Consider the following 17,726-nt stretch of genomic DNA (forward strand, 5'->3'; position numbering starts at 1 on the left):
TTTTTTATGAAGTCCATCAAGTCACAGAGGTGAAGGCTAAAAGGTACCATCAGATCACATGATGTGGCTTCCTGTATATCACAGACCTTTAGATGTAATTCCTCTTCCTGTCCTGGGTCTAGTAATGTCTTTGATTAAGCCATCTTCCACAGTAGCATCCACTCTTGATCTGAAGACATTAAGAAGTGGAGGGACCACTCCCTTTGGTCATTTGTTCCATTGGTTAATTGCCCTCACTGTCCAGCTTGAGTTTCCAGCCACTTGCTTTTCTTTTGCTTTTTCCCGCTATGTTAATGACCCTTTGAGCATCCAGTATGTTCTCCCTCTAAAGACAGTAAAGTCACCTCTCAGTCTTCTTTCTGCAAATCTGATCTGACAACTCTTTAATTCTTTCACTGTAAAGTATCTCTTCCAGTCTTCAACTGATTTATGTGGGGGTTTTTAAACCTGCACCACATTTGCAACATATGGACACCAGCATTGAACATAGGTTCCCAGTACAGGTCTTGTTGGTATCAAGGACAGAAGTAGGATCCCCTCCCTCCTCCTGCTCACTATGCCCCTCGTTCTACATCCAGGAACCATGTCAGCCCTTCTGGCCATAGTTTCATGCTGGCATTCATGTTGGGTTGCTTATCCACTGTGATCCCTAAAAATCCTTCCCTGAGCCTCTGTTTTCTAGGACATGGGCCCTATTCTGAAGATGTGGCCTGCATTCCTTGTTCCCTGAGCTGTAACTTTGCCTTTGGCTGTGTTAAATACATTTGTTTGATACAAGGGAAGCCAGACTATTCTGTTCACAGCATAATGAACCACTCTGTCCGTCTCATGGACAGAACAAGTCCATTTCAGACGTATTTGCTTTCAACACACTGATGGAAATACTGAACAGAGTCAGGCTTGATACTTTGCTATAGTTTCATAGTTTCATAGTAGCTAGAGTCGGAAGGGACCTAGGTAGATCATCTAGTCCGACCCCCTGCCTTAGCAGGAAAGAGCACCGGGGTCAGATGACCCCGGCAAGGTGCTCATCTAACTTCCTTTTAAAAATCCCCAGGCTAGGAGCCTGCACCACTTCCCCTGGAAGCTGGTTCCAGGCCCTAGCCGCCCTGACTGTGAAGTAGTGCCTCCTAATATCTAATCTAAACTTACCCTCCGCCAGTTTGTGACCGTTATTCCTGGTCACTCCTGGCAGCGCACGGGGGAACAGGGACTCCCCCAATACCTGCTGATCCCCCCTGACCAGTTTGTAGCAGGCCACAAGGTCCCCCCTTAACCTTCTCTTGTGGAGGCTAAACAGGTTCAGGTCCCGTAGCCTATCCTCATAAGGCCTGCCCTGCTGACCCCTGATCATACGAGTGGCCCTCCTCTGAACTCTTTCCATATTGTCCACGTCCCTCTTGAAGTGTGGCGCCCAGAACTGGACGCAGTACTCCAGCTGCGGCCTGACCAGTGCCGCGTAGAGGGGGAGGATCACCTCCCTGGACCTGCTCGAGATGCATCTGTGGATGCATGACAGGGTACGATTGGCCTTCTTGACTGCCTCCCCACACTGCCGGCCCATGTTCATCGTGGAGTCAATGACGACTCCAAGATCCTTTTCCGTCTCCGTGCTGGCAAGAGGGGAGTTCCCCAACCTGTAAGTGTGGTGCCGGTTCTTCCTCCCCATGTGCAACACCTTGCACTTATCAGTGTTAAACCCCATCCTATTCTCATCCGCCCACCGTTGCAACCTGTCAAGGTCAGTTTGTAGCCTATTGCACCCTTCTAGTGCACCCACATCCCCCCACATCTTAGTGTCATCAGCAAACTTGAACAGGGTGCTTTCTACCCCGTCATCCAAGTCACTGATGAAGATGTTGAACAGTGCGGGCCCGAGGACCGAGCCCTGCGGAACCCCACTGCCCACGTCCTTCCAGGTCGAGAAGAACCCATCCACTACCACCCTCTGGGTGCGGCCCTCCAACCAGTTGGCGACCCATTTGACCGTGTGGGCATCGACACCACAGTCTCCCAGCTTTTTGATGAGGACAGGGTGAGAGACAGTGTCGAAAGCCTTCCGGAAGTCCAAAAAGACTACATCCACAGCAACCCCTGCGTCTAATGATTTGGTGACCTGATCGTAAAAGGCCACCAGGTTGGTCTGACAAGACCTGCCACTGATGAACCCATGTTGGTTGCCCCTGAGCATGCATTCCCCCGCAAGGCCCTCCTGGATGTGTGCCAGGATAATTTTTTCAAAGAGCTTACCCGGGATTGAGGTAAGACTAACTGGCCTGTAATTTCCCGGGTCCTCTTTTTTTCCCTTTTTGAAGATAGGGACCACATTGGCCCTCTTCCAGTCCTCCGGCACCTCACCAGAGCACCATGAGTGCTCATAGAGTCGCGCCAGGGGTCCCGCAATGACCTCGGCCAGTTCCTGTAGAACCCTAGGGTGAAGATCGTCCGGACCAGCGGACTTGAACACGTCCAGCCTCTCCAGAAGTACCCTAACTAACTCCTCGCTAACCCCTGGCCCAGGCGTGTCTCTCTCGGGGCCCGAGGGGGGCCCAGCAGGGAGGTGGCTGAACTGGTCCCTACTTAGGAAGACAGAGGCAAAGAAATCGTTAAATATGTTAGCTTTGTCATCTGGCGTGATGACTAAGTTGCCCATCGTGTCCTGCAGGGGCCCCACATTACCCGGGACCCTCTTTTTACCCCCTATGTATTTGAAGAAGGACTTCTTATTGTCCTTAATCCGGGAAGCTAGTCCTATCTCCAACTCTGCCTTGGCCCTCCTGACTGCCCCCCTACATCCTCGGGCGACTATAACATAGTCCTTCTTGGCGATGACCCCATCTCTCCATTGGGTATATGCCTCCCTTTTAGCAAGGAGACATTCCTGGATGCTCTTAGTGAGCCATGGGGGTTTATGTGCCCTCCTGCTCCCTTTGACCCTTGTTGGGATTACCACCCTTTGGGCATGGAGGATCGTCTCCTTAAGGAGCAACCACTCACCTTCGACATCTGATTCCCTTCCCCTCTGGGTCCTCAGCGCTTCCCCAACGATCCTCCTTAGCTTGTTGAAGTCAGCCCTCCTAAAGTCTAGGGCTGTTGCCTTGCTGCAGCCCTTTGCCACCTTACGCTGGATGGTGAATTCCAGCAAGCGATGATCACTGTCTCCCAGGTGGCCCATCACCCGCAGCCCCCTCACCAGGTCATCACCTGTGGCCAGCACCAGGTCCAACAAGGCGTCTCCCCTGGTGGGACTGTGCACCTCCTGGGTTAGATGGAGGTCCTGCACTCTGGCTAAGAACCGACGTGAGCGATCAGACTTGGCTGACTGCTCCTCCCAGCAGATGTCTGGGAAGTTCAGGTCCCCCATGATGACCACATCCTTAGCCCTCACTGCCTCTGTAAGCTGACCTAAGAATTCCTGGTCGAGCTCTTCTCCCTGGTTGGGAGGTCTATAGTAGACTCCCACCGTTAAGTCTCTCTCCCCTGGACTGCCTTTTACTCTAACCCAGAGCACCTCAGAGTGCCCCCCCTCTACCCCCTTGCTAATTAACGAGGAAGTATATTCCTCCTTGATGTAGAGTGCTACTCCTCCACCTTTCCTTCCTATCCTGTCCTTCCTGTATAGCCTATAGCCCTTGACACTCACCGCCCAGTCATGCGATGAGTCCCACCACGTTTCTGTGATCCCTACTATGTCAGGGCTGGTGACAGCTAGGAGAAGGGCAAAGTGAAACCCCACTAGCAACCCCACTCCATCGTATGGTAGCAGCTCAGTTGAGGCTGAGGTTATACCTGCTTCTGGGACTTGTCTGTTGTAGGGATGCATTTGCTGTAGCTACATGTTACGTTTTGGTGGGGACCTGTCAAGAAGCAAAAGACAGAGCCCAGTCTCCCTGAAAATGCATTAGTGCACCCACTTTAATACACACCACCATGTTAGCGATAAGATTAAGTCAGAAAAAGACAGTGAGCAGGAGGGCTTCTCCCACTTTAATGTTAATTGTTTTTCATGGAGTCAAGCAGGGTGGAACATGGTCATACTTAGGTGCCCAAGTACATTTGGTGCCTAGTAGGTGGAACTGGATCTAACCCAAAATTTCTTCTTCCCACCAGTACTGCAGCTGGATTGTTTTCTCCAAAGAACAGTCTCAGACTGCAGCTTTTCTGATCCCTGTGAGGGAAAGTGGTCCTTTAGCTGAACCACAAGGCTCTCAAAGCCCCTGGATGCCCCATTCCCTGCAGTCTCCTGTAAGAAGGGAGGGTGCGTGGCTGACTGGACAGAGTGCCAAACTTGCCGACAGCATGCAGGAAGCGATCTGCATCCCCAAACCCACATGGTTGGCCTGATGCCTCCTGATGAGCGTTTGCATATGCTGAGTGTTTAGCAGCCAATTCCAAGTCCTTGTGGCAGCCCTTGTGTTTTGGAACAAAATGTTCCCTCCAGAAAGAATCAAACAGTGAAACATTTTCTCAGGTTGACATTTACTTAGTTGCAGAGAGACTTTTATTCCCACTAAAAATAGACTTTTTTAAACAAGGAGAAAGTCGCAGTGCTTTTCCCCAACTAATGAAGTAGAGGCTAAAAGGAATCATGGGAGGACACTTTGCTGACAGTAGTATTCATGGCTTGGGTTAAGGCAACTCAGACTCCACAAACACTGCTGGCTTCAGAAGCAGTTACTGTTTTTAAAACAACCCCTGGGTTTACTCCAGCTTGAGTGCTGAGCCAAAAGCAAAGGGCGGGGGACAAAAGATTGGTTTACTACAGGTTTTGTACTTCTTGAAGTGGTGGTGCTTGAGGGTTAAATCAATACAATATTGCTTAAATTGTTAAATAAATACAACATTCCATAGGGAGTGTCAGACCAGCAGAGACTCCCTATGCCTGATGAAGGGGGACTGCACCTGAAAGCTTACTAAGAAGTTTTTTCCAACTACTCAGTTGGTCTAATAGAAGATAATCAAGTTGGTCTAATAGAAGATATCACATCTAACCAAAGAACCTTGCCTGCCTATATTCCATATTGCATTTCTACATGATAAAGATTCTGTTGTGGGTAGAGCTAAATTTAAGGAATAGGCTATACTAGTTGAAGTCACCCTTCTAATGGTTTGACCCACCTGCACACTAGGAGTTGTACCAGTTTAACTATTTTGGGGAAAGACAAAGGTAATGTTTATGCTTCTTCCCCAGTCCTTTCCAGATAGGTCTGCTGGGCCTTTTTTGGCCCAAGAAGTTGTAAAGTTTGTAAAGGCAGACTAGTATAGCTGAAGCAGTACAAGCCCTTGAGTGTGGATGTGCTTATATTACTATCAAGTTATAAAGATAGGGCTGTTCCTCTGTAGGATGGATGGGGAGTAAGCTAGGTCAGTAGAAGGGTTTGTCTGCTCAGGAAAGGTTTCCCAGTTATCCTGGTATAATTATAGATTGAGCCACTCTTAGAAGCTCTTCTGGCCTAGCTAGTGTGAAAAAATTCTGCCTGGACCAACAAAGCTACACCCTTGGTAAAACACCTGTGTCCTTTTGCCCCTATAGCTTATTTCATTCGGGGAAGTGAGTCCAGGTAGGACTCTTTTGCCATTATAAACTTCCTCCCCTAGTTGAGTTTCTTAGATAGCTGCGCTGATATAACACTGCCAGCAAATCCTGCAAAGTGTAGCCAAGCCCTGTATCAGCGTAATTACAGTGTGTACACTCTTACTCAAGTGTGAATGCTTTTTTTCAGTTTAGCTTAATTCTTCCAAAATGACATAAAATAAACTGAATAAATACGCAGTTATACTGGAAAAAGAGTGTCAATGTGGAACAGGACAGATGTGGACAACCTGCAGTACAGGTGCTATAGACAGCATGGGCAGCCTCTGTGTGTGGCACATGGCAGACTGGAGAGGAAAGAAGCAGCACGTTAGCAGATAGGGCAGGAAGCAAAAGGCAGAGCAGAAGATCAGGCTGGGCATACAAGTTAGGAAGCAGAAAGCAGAGCAGCAGTTTGGGCAGGGGAAAGTAGCACTAGGTAGGAGCGGGTACAGAGCTAATTTGTGGCACGCCTGATAAAAAGTTTGGCCTCCGCTAGGGCAGAGGTTTATAACGGTGTAATTACAGTGGTTTAAATTTCCAGCTTAGCTTATCTTGGTGTAATGTTCTCTATAAACACACCCTGTGGTACTGTTATACCAGTATAACGGCAGCTGTGACCGTAGAGCAACTTAGTAGTAGATAAAAGTGGCAGGGTTTGACTGCATAGTGGAGTAAACCAGAGTCATCACAGTGTGGCTGGCTGCCCAGAGCAGTTGCCACACACAGGGGCAGTGGCAACTTCTGGTTGCTTCCATGCCACTGGCATGACTGTGCGGCTGTAGCAGCAGCCATTTTCTTTCCACCCCACTACCCCCCAGGTCATTGCCTGGGTAGCTGCCTGTCACTCCACTCTAGTTATACCACTGGGGTAAAGCTGCCAGGGTGCTCTTACTCTGCAGAGGAAAACTGTGGTTGAGTCTCTCATTGAGGGCTAGACTACCAAGAGTTGGTCTCAGTTTATGACAGAGTAAGTGTGTGCACACACACAGCTACTCCAGAGCAGCTGAAACATCTCCTTCTACGCCGTAGTGAATTGTCTATGTGCTCACACTGTATCTTCACCAAGGTTGCATTGGCTTGGGAAACAACAACATCTTGGTCAACAGTAGCATTCTTAACCTTAGAGAAACTCTGTTAGCTGCTACATGCTGAAGTCACAGCACCACTTAAAGGGCGTATCTACATATGCAAATGTGGCAGCATGGATTTACTCTACAGTAAATTACTCTAGAGTAAGCCCACCCCAAGCAGGTGTCTACAAGTGCAAGGATTCAGGAGCGGATTTGCTGCTCCTGGTAGCAGTCTGCTCCCACCCCTGCCAGCCCTGCACTGGCCCTGGGCAGCAGCCAGGGGGAGCTCAAGGCCCTCCCACACCTTAGCCCAGGGGCTGGCAGGCAGCAGCCAGCTGTTTCCTGATGTGGTCTGGGAGATTGTTCTCTGCTCCCAGCAGCTGCCTGCTGATGGGGCAGGCACTTGTGGTGAAGCCCAAGTGGGGCCAATGCCCCCCTGTCCTGGCAGCAGGGAGCTCCCAGCCCTGGCTCCCCAGTCAGGGGAAGAGGGCTTAGAAAGAGCTGCTGGGGACTCACTGCTAACTGCCCCACCAGCAGATTGGGGCAGGGGCCTGAGACCTGCCTCGCCCCTGCAGTTCTTTCCAAGCTGTGTGCCTCGATCGTCCAACTGGGGCATGGGGCTGGGAAAAATCTGCAGGGCAGGGACCTGCCCCAGACCGGGGCAGTTCCTGCCCAGCCCCGGGCTGTGTGGGGAAATCTGCAAATGCAGCCTGTAGCTGGCTGGACAGTTCCCAGCCACCTCCAGTCTGTACATGCAGACTTCCCTGCTCAGTCCAGGTCTGGTCAGAAACAGTCCTGGTCAAGGGCAGGTCCCAGCCAGCTCCAGGCAGGGAACTTTCCAGCCAGCTCCAGGCAGGGAACTTTCCCTGTGCAGGGAGCTCCTAGCCCGCACTTCACAATCGTGATTATGGAGCAGGAGCTGGTAAATTGTTCCCAATCCCCACTCCGTGACTGTGGAGCAGGGGCTGGGAGCTCCCTGCTGCCTGGGCAGGGGAACATTGTCCCTGTCTGGACCCCAGTGGTGGAGCCCACCCTGGTAGCAGGCAGCTCCAAGGGGCAGGGAGCAATTCCCTGCCCCTGCTGCCCCGGAGCAATTTTGCTCCTGGTTGACTGTCTATGGGCACTTGTACGTGAGGTGTTTAATATCCAAGGTTTTATTTTATGCACCCAAAATTGAAATGGTGGGTTATTAAATTGAAATCCACTGTTTCAATTTTCTATCACGTTACAGTGAGGGGCCTGACCCTATTTTTTTTGTCAGAGCTGGAGCCTGCTTGTGGCCAGGGGGGCCAGGCTGCCAGTGGGCCGAGTGGGCCTGGTTGTTTCCTCCATGGCAGTGGCACCCCCCACCCCCTAGGGCCACCCAGGTGGGCTGCTAGTAGGCTGGGTGCTGCCTTAGCTCAGAGGTCGTTCCCAGCCCAGTTCAACTGTTTCCCAAGCCAGCCCACTGGGAGCCAGCCAGGTGCTGCTCCCTGCTACCGGGGACTGCGCAGGAATGGGCTAGCTTGCCCCTGGGACAGCAAGGGGAGGCAGCAGGAGGGCAGCTGGGTGTACTGCTGGCTGGAGAAGGCAGCAGGGATAGCACATAGGGCACTGGAAGCCCAGGCAGGCTCGAGGAACCACGGGCTTGGTGGGCTTCCAGTGCCCTGGGCACCATGCCCACAGCCTTCACCAGCTGCCAGCACACCCAGCCGCCCTCCTGCCACCTCTCTGCACTGTCCCGGGGCAAGCCAGCTCATTCCTGGGTGGTCCCAGGTGGCAGGAGGACAGTGGAGACAGTGCAGGCTTGGGGAAAAATTGAATCCAGCTGGGTGCTACGTCCAAGCTGTGGCAGCACCCACCTACTAGCAGCATACCTGGGTGGCCCTGGGGGTGTTGCTGCCATGGAGGGAAGGACTGGGGCACCCTGTAGCTCAGGGGCTGCTCATCCCACTGGAAGTTCACTCCCTGGCCATGGGAAAGGCAGGCTCTGCAAAAAAAAAACAAACAAAAAAAACTATCAGGTCCCTCAGCACTTTTGCTTTCAGCAGGTGCCTGCAGCAGCCAGGCACCTGCTGAAGAAAGAAGCAATGAGGGGCACGATCCTTTTTTTCTATGGAGCTTGCCCACCTCTCCCATGGCCAGGGGGCCTTAGCTGACAACTGCATCATTGCATTTTGCAACATTGCAAACTAAACTACATCCAGATATAGTTTAGTTTGCAATGATGCGAAGTCATTTAAAACCCCCAAAACTGGTACATGTGTAATGCATGACACCATTAAGCCACACAAATGACATTTTTGTCACACGTACATTGTGATGACTGTCATGAGTACAAGTACCCTACACATGTGCCGTACTACACCATAATTACAATTAGTTAGTTGGCTGCTTGCATATGCAGGTAACAAATTGACTGCCAAGTAGAGTAGATTACTGAGCAGTAAGGGTCAGCATGTATAGATGGTGATGCGTATTACATAGCAATTAGCTCTACTGCACAGTAAAGTATCTCGTGCCTAGTGAGAAGGGAGCAGCCTGCCAGGATAGTTCCTGAACCCAGGTAAGATGAGAGGCCAATCCAGATGTGAAACTATGTAGCATGGGAGAGCTGACTACCTGAGGCAATACAATTCATTTGCTCCCACATGAATGTCACATGGTAAAGCTTGGTCCTAATGACAGCTGTGGTGTTTCCAAAGCAGATTAATTGTAGATGGAGAAGGAATAAGACAAAAACCATTTGTTTGTAGGCATCAAGTAGAGTGTGCTGAAAAAACAGAAGATAGACCAAAAAGCTTTCTAAAGTCGCCAAGAGCCATAAACCACCTCTAAGTCTGTTTCACAGGGGCTGCATCTACACAAGATGCTGACTGCGCAGTAGTAATTCAGTGACACGACTGTGCAGTAACTCTGGTTACTGAGCAGCCATTTAGTACTGGTTCATAGAAGTACTGAATGACTGCTCAGTAACAACTGTGCAGTCAGCATCTCATGTAGACGTGGCCAGGGAGCCTCAGCTGGCACAGCTCACATGCCAGCCGCAGAAGAGAGGATTGTAGTGAGCTAAGCAGCTAGTGAAGCTGTATGAAAATGTTTAATGAAACCTGCCCCCCGCCCCCAGACTGTTTAACTTACACCTTCTTCTGTCTTCTTGGCATGTAAAAATTATGCCAACTTACACCTCTGTAAGTAAGTGTTGAGACCTACTAACTTACAACTCACTTCTGAAAATTGCTTGCTTTTTCCCAAAGCACACTTGGGGCCAGTCTGCAGTTGGGAAAACTCTCTGGATATATTGGAAAAATACATATATTTTAGACTTTAGGGTTATAACTGTTAAAAATGGTATAGACTCAGACCCCAACTGATATTTTTTGGCTTCCAACCATCTGATGTTGCAGCTATTTAACTGTAAGGCTATGGTAGGTTTTTCATATAGTTAGGATTGTTATGGGTCTAGGGAATGGTGGGACTGAAGAGTATGGAATTGTGAACTTTTTATTTTGTGCAATTCCAGTCTGCGGCTGATGGGTTCTGCTTGGATGTTTTATTTCGACCTTAAGAAAAAAAGAGATGCGCCCCTCCCCTTGCCCCTCCACCCCACAAAAAAAATCTACCGTAGGGCTTCAAATTAAAAAATAATCGTGAAACTGAAGAGTGAGGTTTTCTAGTAGTATTATGCTGCACATCAAAGCACTGCCCAGATGGACCTTAAATACATATCTTGTTCTCATTTCTACTTACAGAATTTCCACTGACTTCAAGGCACAACAGAGCAGTATTGGCATACTGCATATCGGAGTATAGATCTAGAGAAAGGAAGGGTGGCCATGTGCTTTAAGGCACTAGACTAGGACTTGAGAGATCTGTATTCCATTCCTAGCTATAACATACTCCCAGTGTGACCTCTGCAATGTTGGTTAATCACTTCATTTCCCCATCAGTAAAATGGAATGGGAATATTTCCTTTCTCTTACCCAGCATCTGTCCTGTCTAGTTAGACTGCAGACTCTGCAAGGTAAAGGCTTTTTCTTCCTATGCGCTTGTACAGCACCCGGGAGAATAGAGTCCTGAGCTGAGCTGGACACCTGCAGGCACTAATATACTGCTAAGAAACTAACAATCGGCCAGGAATTTCATGCATGGACAATGGGTTGGGCTAATACTCTACTGAGAGCTGTAACACTGTTGTCTGTGTCTCATATGCTCAATTTTCCTACCTCAAACAGTGCATTGATGTTTTAATCTGATGAACTGTTTAAATCCCTTGGGGGCACAGTTTAAATGAAAGACTGCACGATAAATCAGTGTTACAGCCTGCCCTTTCACAAACCAGGATGTCTCCAAACGAAAAAGTCTGAGCCCACTGCTCTGCTGTCCAGGTTCCTTTCACGGGTATCTGCAAGGTCATCGAGGAATGTACCTAGCACCTGTCACATGGATTCTTTCTTTCCCTCTCTGTTTCCCCAAGAGGGGAATTTGCATGGTGTTCATTGCATGAATGTATTAGATCCCATGTGACCTCTGCTGTGTCTGCTCTAGCAATATCAGGTTAGAAGAGGTCTGTCTCGCATGTGGAATGAAAGGTGATGTGCTTGATGAAGGTAACCAGCAAGAATACTGCCGAATGGGAACAGCAATGGTAACCCTTCCTAATGGGGACACATTTTGGCACTTGGATTTTGTGTTCCTCTCTCTTACACTGGTTCCATCCCTAACAGCAGCATTTGGCCCTGCCACACCCAGATGCCTGTAGGGAATTTGCGACCAGTTGTACCACTGCCCGTTCCTGGCCATCACTGCTTCTTCCATTCTAAGTATGAGTGCTGGGTTTCCATACCAGTTGGCTTGTCACTTCCGATGTAAGATAGTGGCAATCTCCATCCCTCCTGTCCTGGCAGTGGTGCCCATCCCATTTCCAGATGCCAGTTAGTGACCAGTGGGGTTCTAGAAATGGGGCATCACTTTTCATGGGATCAGAAAGTTGATGACTGGGGAAGCGGTGCGGGATGCTGCTGCTGTGCTCTTACGGACGGTTCAGTTGCTCAGTGGCTTCCCTGCGCGCTGCACCCACCATGGAAAGTCACCCTCAGTGCAGTGAGCGTGCTCGGCCCCAGCAGCACCCCGCGCTAGAGACCCTGTTGTCAGGCAGCTGCAGGCAGTGCATTTCAGTGACTGGACTCCTTCAAGCCAGGACCTCTGCTCATTGCTCCCTGTAACTCCTTGTATTTGCCTCCTAATCCCAGAGCAATGCTAGAACAAAACAGGCCTCTTTCCCCATTTCTTTTTGCCAGCGCCTTGCTCTAGTAGCCTGATGGAGATGCTAGAGATCAGCCTGCTCTGTCAGAGCCAGGGTGTGTCAGGGCGGGTCAGGACACACCGCCTGGATTGCATCCTAGGTCACCAAGGGGAAGCCTGCACGGCCACAGCAGCAGCCAGGGCTCTGGCAGCAGGCCACAGCCTCCCCCTCCCATGGGTTTGTAATGATGAGTTCCAAGCCCATGATGTGATGTCTAATTAGAAACCATCATGTCTTCTATTTATTTTGGGTTTTAAAAATGAACATAAAAATACAGTGATCCTTCATAGTTGCCCCTGGCACGCCTACACTCACACTTACTCAGCTGCTGCCTCCCTGAACGGCTCCCACCCTTGCACTGATCCAAAGCCGGATGCCCCTCACCACACCCTGCCAGCCTGCTACCGGGCAGGCTGTGTTAGCCCACTGCAGCCCACGCTTCCAAAGCCATCTGTCACTTTCCTGCAGCCAAGGCCATTTTTAACAGGGCACATGAGGGCTTTGCACGCACCAGTCTCCTTTGCACCGCAGCTTCCCCACTTGGAAGTGTACTTAGCTGCCTCAGAAGCATGAACTGGTACCACCCAAAGAGCCTGAAGACAGACTGACAGATGGAAACAAGATCAGTCCATAGAGGCCAGAGTAATCTGGGGTCACTGCTTTCACTTGACTATGCAGCGAAGCTGGCCCTGAAGGGTTACCTGTCTGTTTTCCGGTCAGAGCCTGTGGCTCCACAGGACAGGGAAACCCCGGATGAACAGCCAAGTGACCCATGGTTTGGCATTGATGAGATTCCCAGCTCAGGAAGGTTGGCTGCTTGATAGTGCTGGGAGTGCAGTCAGCTCCAACCAGAGATAGGTGCCTTCCTCACAGGGTAGCAAACAAAGCCATCTAAAATAACATAAAAACCCTCAGGGCTGCCCTCCTTGCCCTCTGCCCCCACCCCCAGCCACCGACTGTGCTCCCACTTGGGGATCCCAGGAGGGAATGAAAGGGTGAGCGGGAGAGAGGGAAGCTGCGACAGGCTGGGTGTAGCTGGAAGAAACTGGATAATTCAGCGTGTGTTTTCCTGCGCACGCTGTGTGTGGTCCGTACCCTGTGCAGTAACAGTATCAGTCCCGCAGGAACTGACGCACAGCCTTGCTCGAAAGGAGACCTCGCAGAGCGGCTGGAATTTGTTTGCTGCTGGTGGTAAACAGTAATGTGCGTGGCACTTGAGGGGGGTATATATATTTTGCATCTTCTTTCCCTCTCTCATTTTGAGTTCAGGACTGTTTGAGGATGGGATGGGAAGTTTTATTTCTTGTTCAGTTCCGCCCCCTTAAAGAATCTGACTTTTGTCAATAGATCTATTTTCTGCACAACAAGGCGGACTGGGGAGGAAGCAAACCTGCAAGTAAATTGCAGTGTTAGCAAAGTTGCAAACCACGGCGTAGAAATAACCTGACACACAGTAGGGAAGCTGTTCTGCCTAGAGCACAGGTCTCGTAGCAAGTGGCAGGTTTTTATGCTGGGGTAGGGCCGTGGGATGCAAAGTCCATAACCAGGTCTGAAGTTTGGGGAGAACTTTGAGAGAGAGGTTTGAAACCAAAAGGTTGCAAGCCCGTCTCCAGTCCCAGACCTTGCTTTGTTTTCAGCAGTGAGTCCAAGGGAAGGAAGGACTCTGCCCCGGTGGCAGAGCAGAACAATACAGCTGCAGCCAGCGAGAGCTTTTTCCTCACAATACGGAGGCAAAATAAGTGATCATAATCAGTTAACGAGCAGGCCAAGTCCTGAGCCTGTGATTCACCCCACTGTGAGCCCCACTTGCCAAAGACCTTTTCCCTATGCTGGCCTAAATTCATCATTGCCTTGGAGTTCTTTTTACACCAAGGTCCAAGGAGGTAGATGTGCCCCTCAGGGTACCCATAGCATTTACTGCTGCTCTCCTGCATCACCTCTGCAAGAACCGTGGCACTAGGCTGTAGAGGGGTGCAGGGGAAGGCCAGTAAAAAGGGTGTAGCTAGGATGGACGCACACACATTATCCATCCTAGCAACTAGCTGTGAAGAAGCTCCCACTTTCCCCCTGCGTTCCAAGTAAATCTGGCTTTTTGTTTCCTATTGAGCTTTCCTATCATGTACTTTCAGTCTGCAGTGTCTAACAAACACATGGACAGATAAGAGCAAATTAAATCTCCAGGAGTAAGCACCGAGCTTGTGTGTGCATGTGTGTGTGTCTTCTGGAAAACACTACAGCAAGTCTATACAAAACGAACAAAATGGCAGCTGAACTCTGAAGAGTTGTTAGCAATATCAAGATGTAGACAAGAAAGCAGCAAGGCAACAAGGCTCTTAGCCATATGCACCACACCCTTGACATGGGTTGGCCCATGTGGACCCCTGATATGCTGGCATAGTTGAGTTTCACAGACCTAGACCTATATTCTATGCCATATATTGGGCATGTACGCGCACGAAGGTACCTAAGTGTTATTTTGTTCCATCCTGTTAATGCAAAAGGTGGTTGGCTTTTCCTTCTCACTGTTTTTTGTGACTCAGTCTTAAGCAGAAGATGATGATGTGTTGCAAAAGTACGTTAGTGGATTGTCAGCACTTGAAGAGGGTGGAATAGACTGGTAATTAGGTGTGTAAGTCCATTTAGACCCAATAGATGGAAGAGAATTGAGCCCCAGGTCTCCTGTGTGGCCTGGTTTGGGAATCCCAGCTGTGGGTGGATCCAGTAAGGAGGCTGGGGGGATGCAGCTACACGCCATCCTGCTGTGCAGTTCACATGCAGGGAGCTCTCGCAGCTTGTCGGCATGTCAGTGCAGTTTCTGCCAGAGCCCCACATGTGCCCTGAGGTCCAAGTAGCTGATTGGCACAGGATCTGGCCAAACCTGCTTTCACACACGTTGAGCCCAGGCAGGAGCTGTGCTGATGCTCAGGGAGCTGTGAGCTCACCAGTGTACATGCAACAGCATCATAGGGGGTGCGACCACGCAGACAAACCCTCCCTGGATCCACCCGAGCCCAGGCCAGGTGAGTCAAAGCCCAGTGGTGTTTGCTGAAGGAGCTGCCTCCTCAGCCTGCTCTGTGCTGTTTTGGTTGTGGGAGTGCAGAAGTGGCTCAGGGCTGAGGCCACACTGATGTTTTCACCTGCATGGACTAGGCTTCTAGGGCAAGTATCTCCATGTGTGCATGGCAATCTGAGATGCTGTATGACAGGCCATGGAGGGATTGCTCGTGAGGATCTTTCCAGCCAGGTCCCCTTTCCCTTGCCCCTTATATAACATGTGTTTGGAGACTGGCCCATCACCAGGATTAAGCATGAACGCTGCATGCCCCCGAAGGCTGGGGGGAAATGGTGAGCTCCCGCTGGTGTCGGCACTACTGGTGGCAGGAGCATGGCAGCAGCAAGTGGGGAGCTCCCCTGCAGCTATCCCCATGAGTCACAGCTCCCATGCTTCCCCCAGTCACAGTTCCTCTGCTTTCCCTTAGCCTGGAGGAAAAGGAAAAAAATGTGTGTGTGTAACCCGTGCTGGCACCCTAAGGCTGGGCAATGCACTGGATTTTGGGTCCTCAGGGTGCCAATAGCCCTGGGAGTCCCTCAGGCAGACTACTGACAGAGGTGTCCTATGGAGAGGTGTGTCCCTCACCATCCAGGAATTTGCTCTGAACCCAATGAACATGTTATTCTTTATTAGACACAACCAATCTATATACAACTCCCCCCAGATATAATAGTAATAGTTAACAACAAAACTAATAATTTAGATAAAATTTACAACTACAAAATCAGGTGGATAATCCCAGCACACTGGGTGGTCCCACTTCTCATAAACAACCTAAATAACTAAATTCACCTCATTATAACTGTTTAAAACAGTTTTCTCCATAACACAATTGATTTCCTTCTGGTCACAGTCCACTGTCCATAATACTAACTAGCAACACAGCTCTAACTATGATCCACCACTAGATGGCGGAGGCGAGGCTTCTGCTGCTCATGTGAAAGTGGGCTCTTTTAATCATTTCTAGTAACACAGGAAACAAGCTTGGAACAGCTCCTGCAGGCAATAAGCTCCACTTGTTTCCTTTACTGACAGATTGTTCTCTTAAGCAGTTTCCTTCTGAAAATACACTTACTGCAAACACTAGTGGTTAGGTGTCCCCTCACACATCTATTCTGGTTTGTTTTCTCTCAGTCCGCTCCCTCTCAGGGCTGTTTCTACCTCCAAGCACATCTAGCCACAGACAGGGGTTTCCCTCTGCAGGTCTCTGACTATGGGCTTAAGGCCTCCCAACTTGGATTTCACCCAGTGTCTCAGTCAGACACGACTCGCAGCCTTTAAGGACTCTGCTGCTTCTCCCAGCCCCAGCAAGCCTACCAGCCTTGCTTACCAACCCCTCCCCACTTTTCCCCTGGCACCTGTGTCCCTGGCTGCACAGCTCCAAACCCAGTAGGGAATCAGCTTCTCACATGATGACACAGGCTCTCACCGATCCCGGTGCCTGCTTTCTGGGCAAGTTTCAGCTTGGTCTACCCTGGCTTAGGCTGTCTGCCTCGCCTCTCTCCAGGGCTAGAGTCCACTCCTCCTTTCCCTCCTCTGAGCTTCTATTCTTCCTTTTTTTCTTTTCCCTCCCTCAGCTTTTATGGCTCAGTAGCAGTCAATTAGAGCCTTTGGTTTGCAGTGTGGGCTTTGGTCAGAATTTAAACACTCCAGTAAGAAGTATGCGTCATGCACTGCATACCCTCCTGTCTGGGAAAGCTTATTCACCCTCTGCAAAGTTGTGCCGCCCTTTTCTTGCAGAGCTCTTAAGCACAGCTCATCCACTTGGCTTGCAGCCAGGTGAGTTTTGCAGCTGTTACATATGTAATACCCACACACACTTGGATTGTGTATGGCAAAGTGTGTGCTTTTGATTGTTGGGTATTGCGTTTGTTTTATGCCGGCAAGATGGCCCCTGTTGTTCTAGCCATGTGCTCTGCACATGGAAAGCTGGGGGCCTTGCATCTGGGCAAAATATGTAAAATCCTCTGGCCTGATTGGTCAGGGGGAACAAAGACTTTTCAGGCAGATTAGTGAACAGAAGGACTGGAGTGTGACACTCCCTAAGTGGACAAGGACAGGGTGATGTCATGAGGACGGATATAAGGGGAGATAGACTGGTTTGGGGAGGGGCAGAAGCTACCAGGGGCTGCCGAAGAGTGAATTTTCCTCCAAGGGAGAAGGAATTTGTGTTTAGAAAAAGGGCAAACTCAGGTAAAGGAGAGAGAGGGAGAATTGTCCCAGTGTCTGGGAACTCCTCTTTCTTTCTTTTCTTCCTCCTTTTCTGAAGTTTTAAGGGATTAGTACCTGGGAGGAAGGTATTGGTTCCTTGGGCTGACTGGCTCGGAATTAGGCCTGTCAGTTTTAAACAGGGTTGAAACCTAAGCATTTCAAATCCTGCTAGCTTTAGGCTGAGGTTGAGGTTTGCAACTTCCTGTTCCTAGTGGAGCTGTGGACCCAAACTACTAGAGGATAGTCCTGGCTTTTTTCCTTTGTTTCTTTTGATGTTCTTTTGGTCCAATCAAGCTGTCTGATTGGGCCAGCTATAGCCAGTAAGCAACCTGGCTCCTTTTGAGTTTGTCCTGCAGTTTTTATTTCAGCAAGCCATATAATCCAGCCCAGAAGCTTTGGGGTGCATACATGCTAGCTGGAGCTGCAGTCACCCCCCCACCCCCCACAGACATACAGCCTCTCTGTGGGAGCAAAGATCAGCGCTCTACCACTTCTCCAGGAACAATGGAGCCCCATACAGTGCAGAAGGACCCC

This window comes from Crocodylus siamensis, chromosome 14 (assembly GCF_052110815.1).
Source record: "Crocodylus siamensis isolate JL-2025a chromosome 14, ASM5211081v1, whole genome shotgun sequence".
In the NCBI taxonomy this organism is placed as follows: Eukaryota; Metazoa; Chordata; order Crocodylia; family Crocodylidae; genus Crocodylus; species Crocodylus siamensis.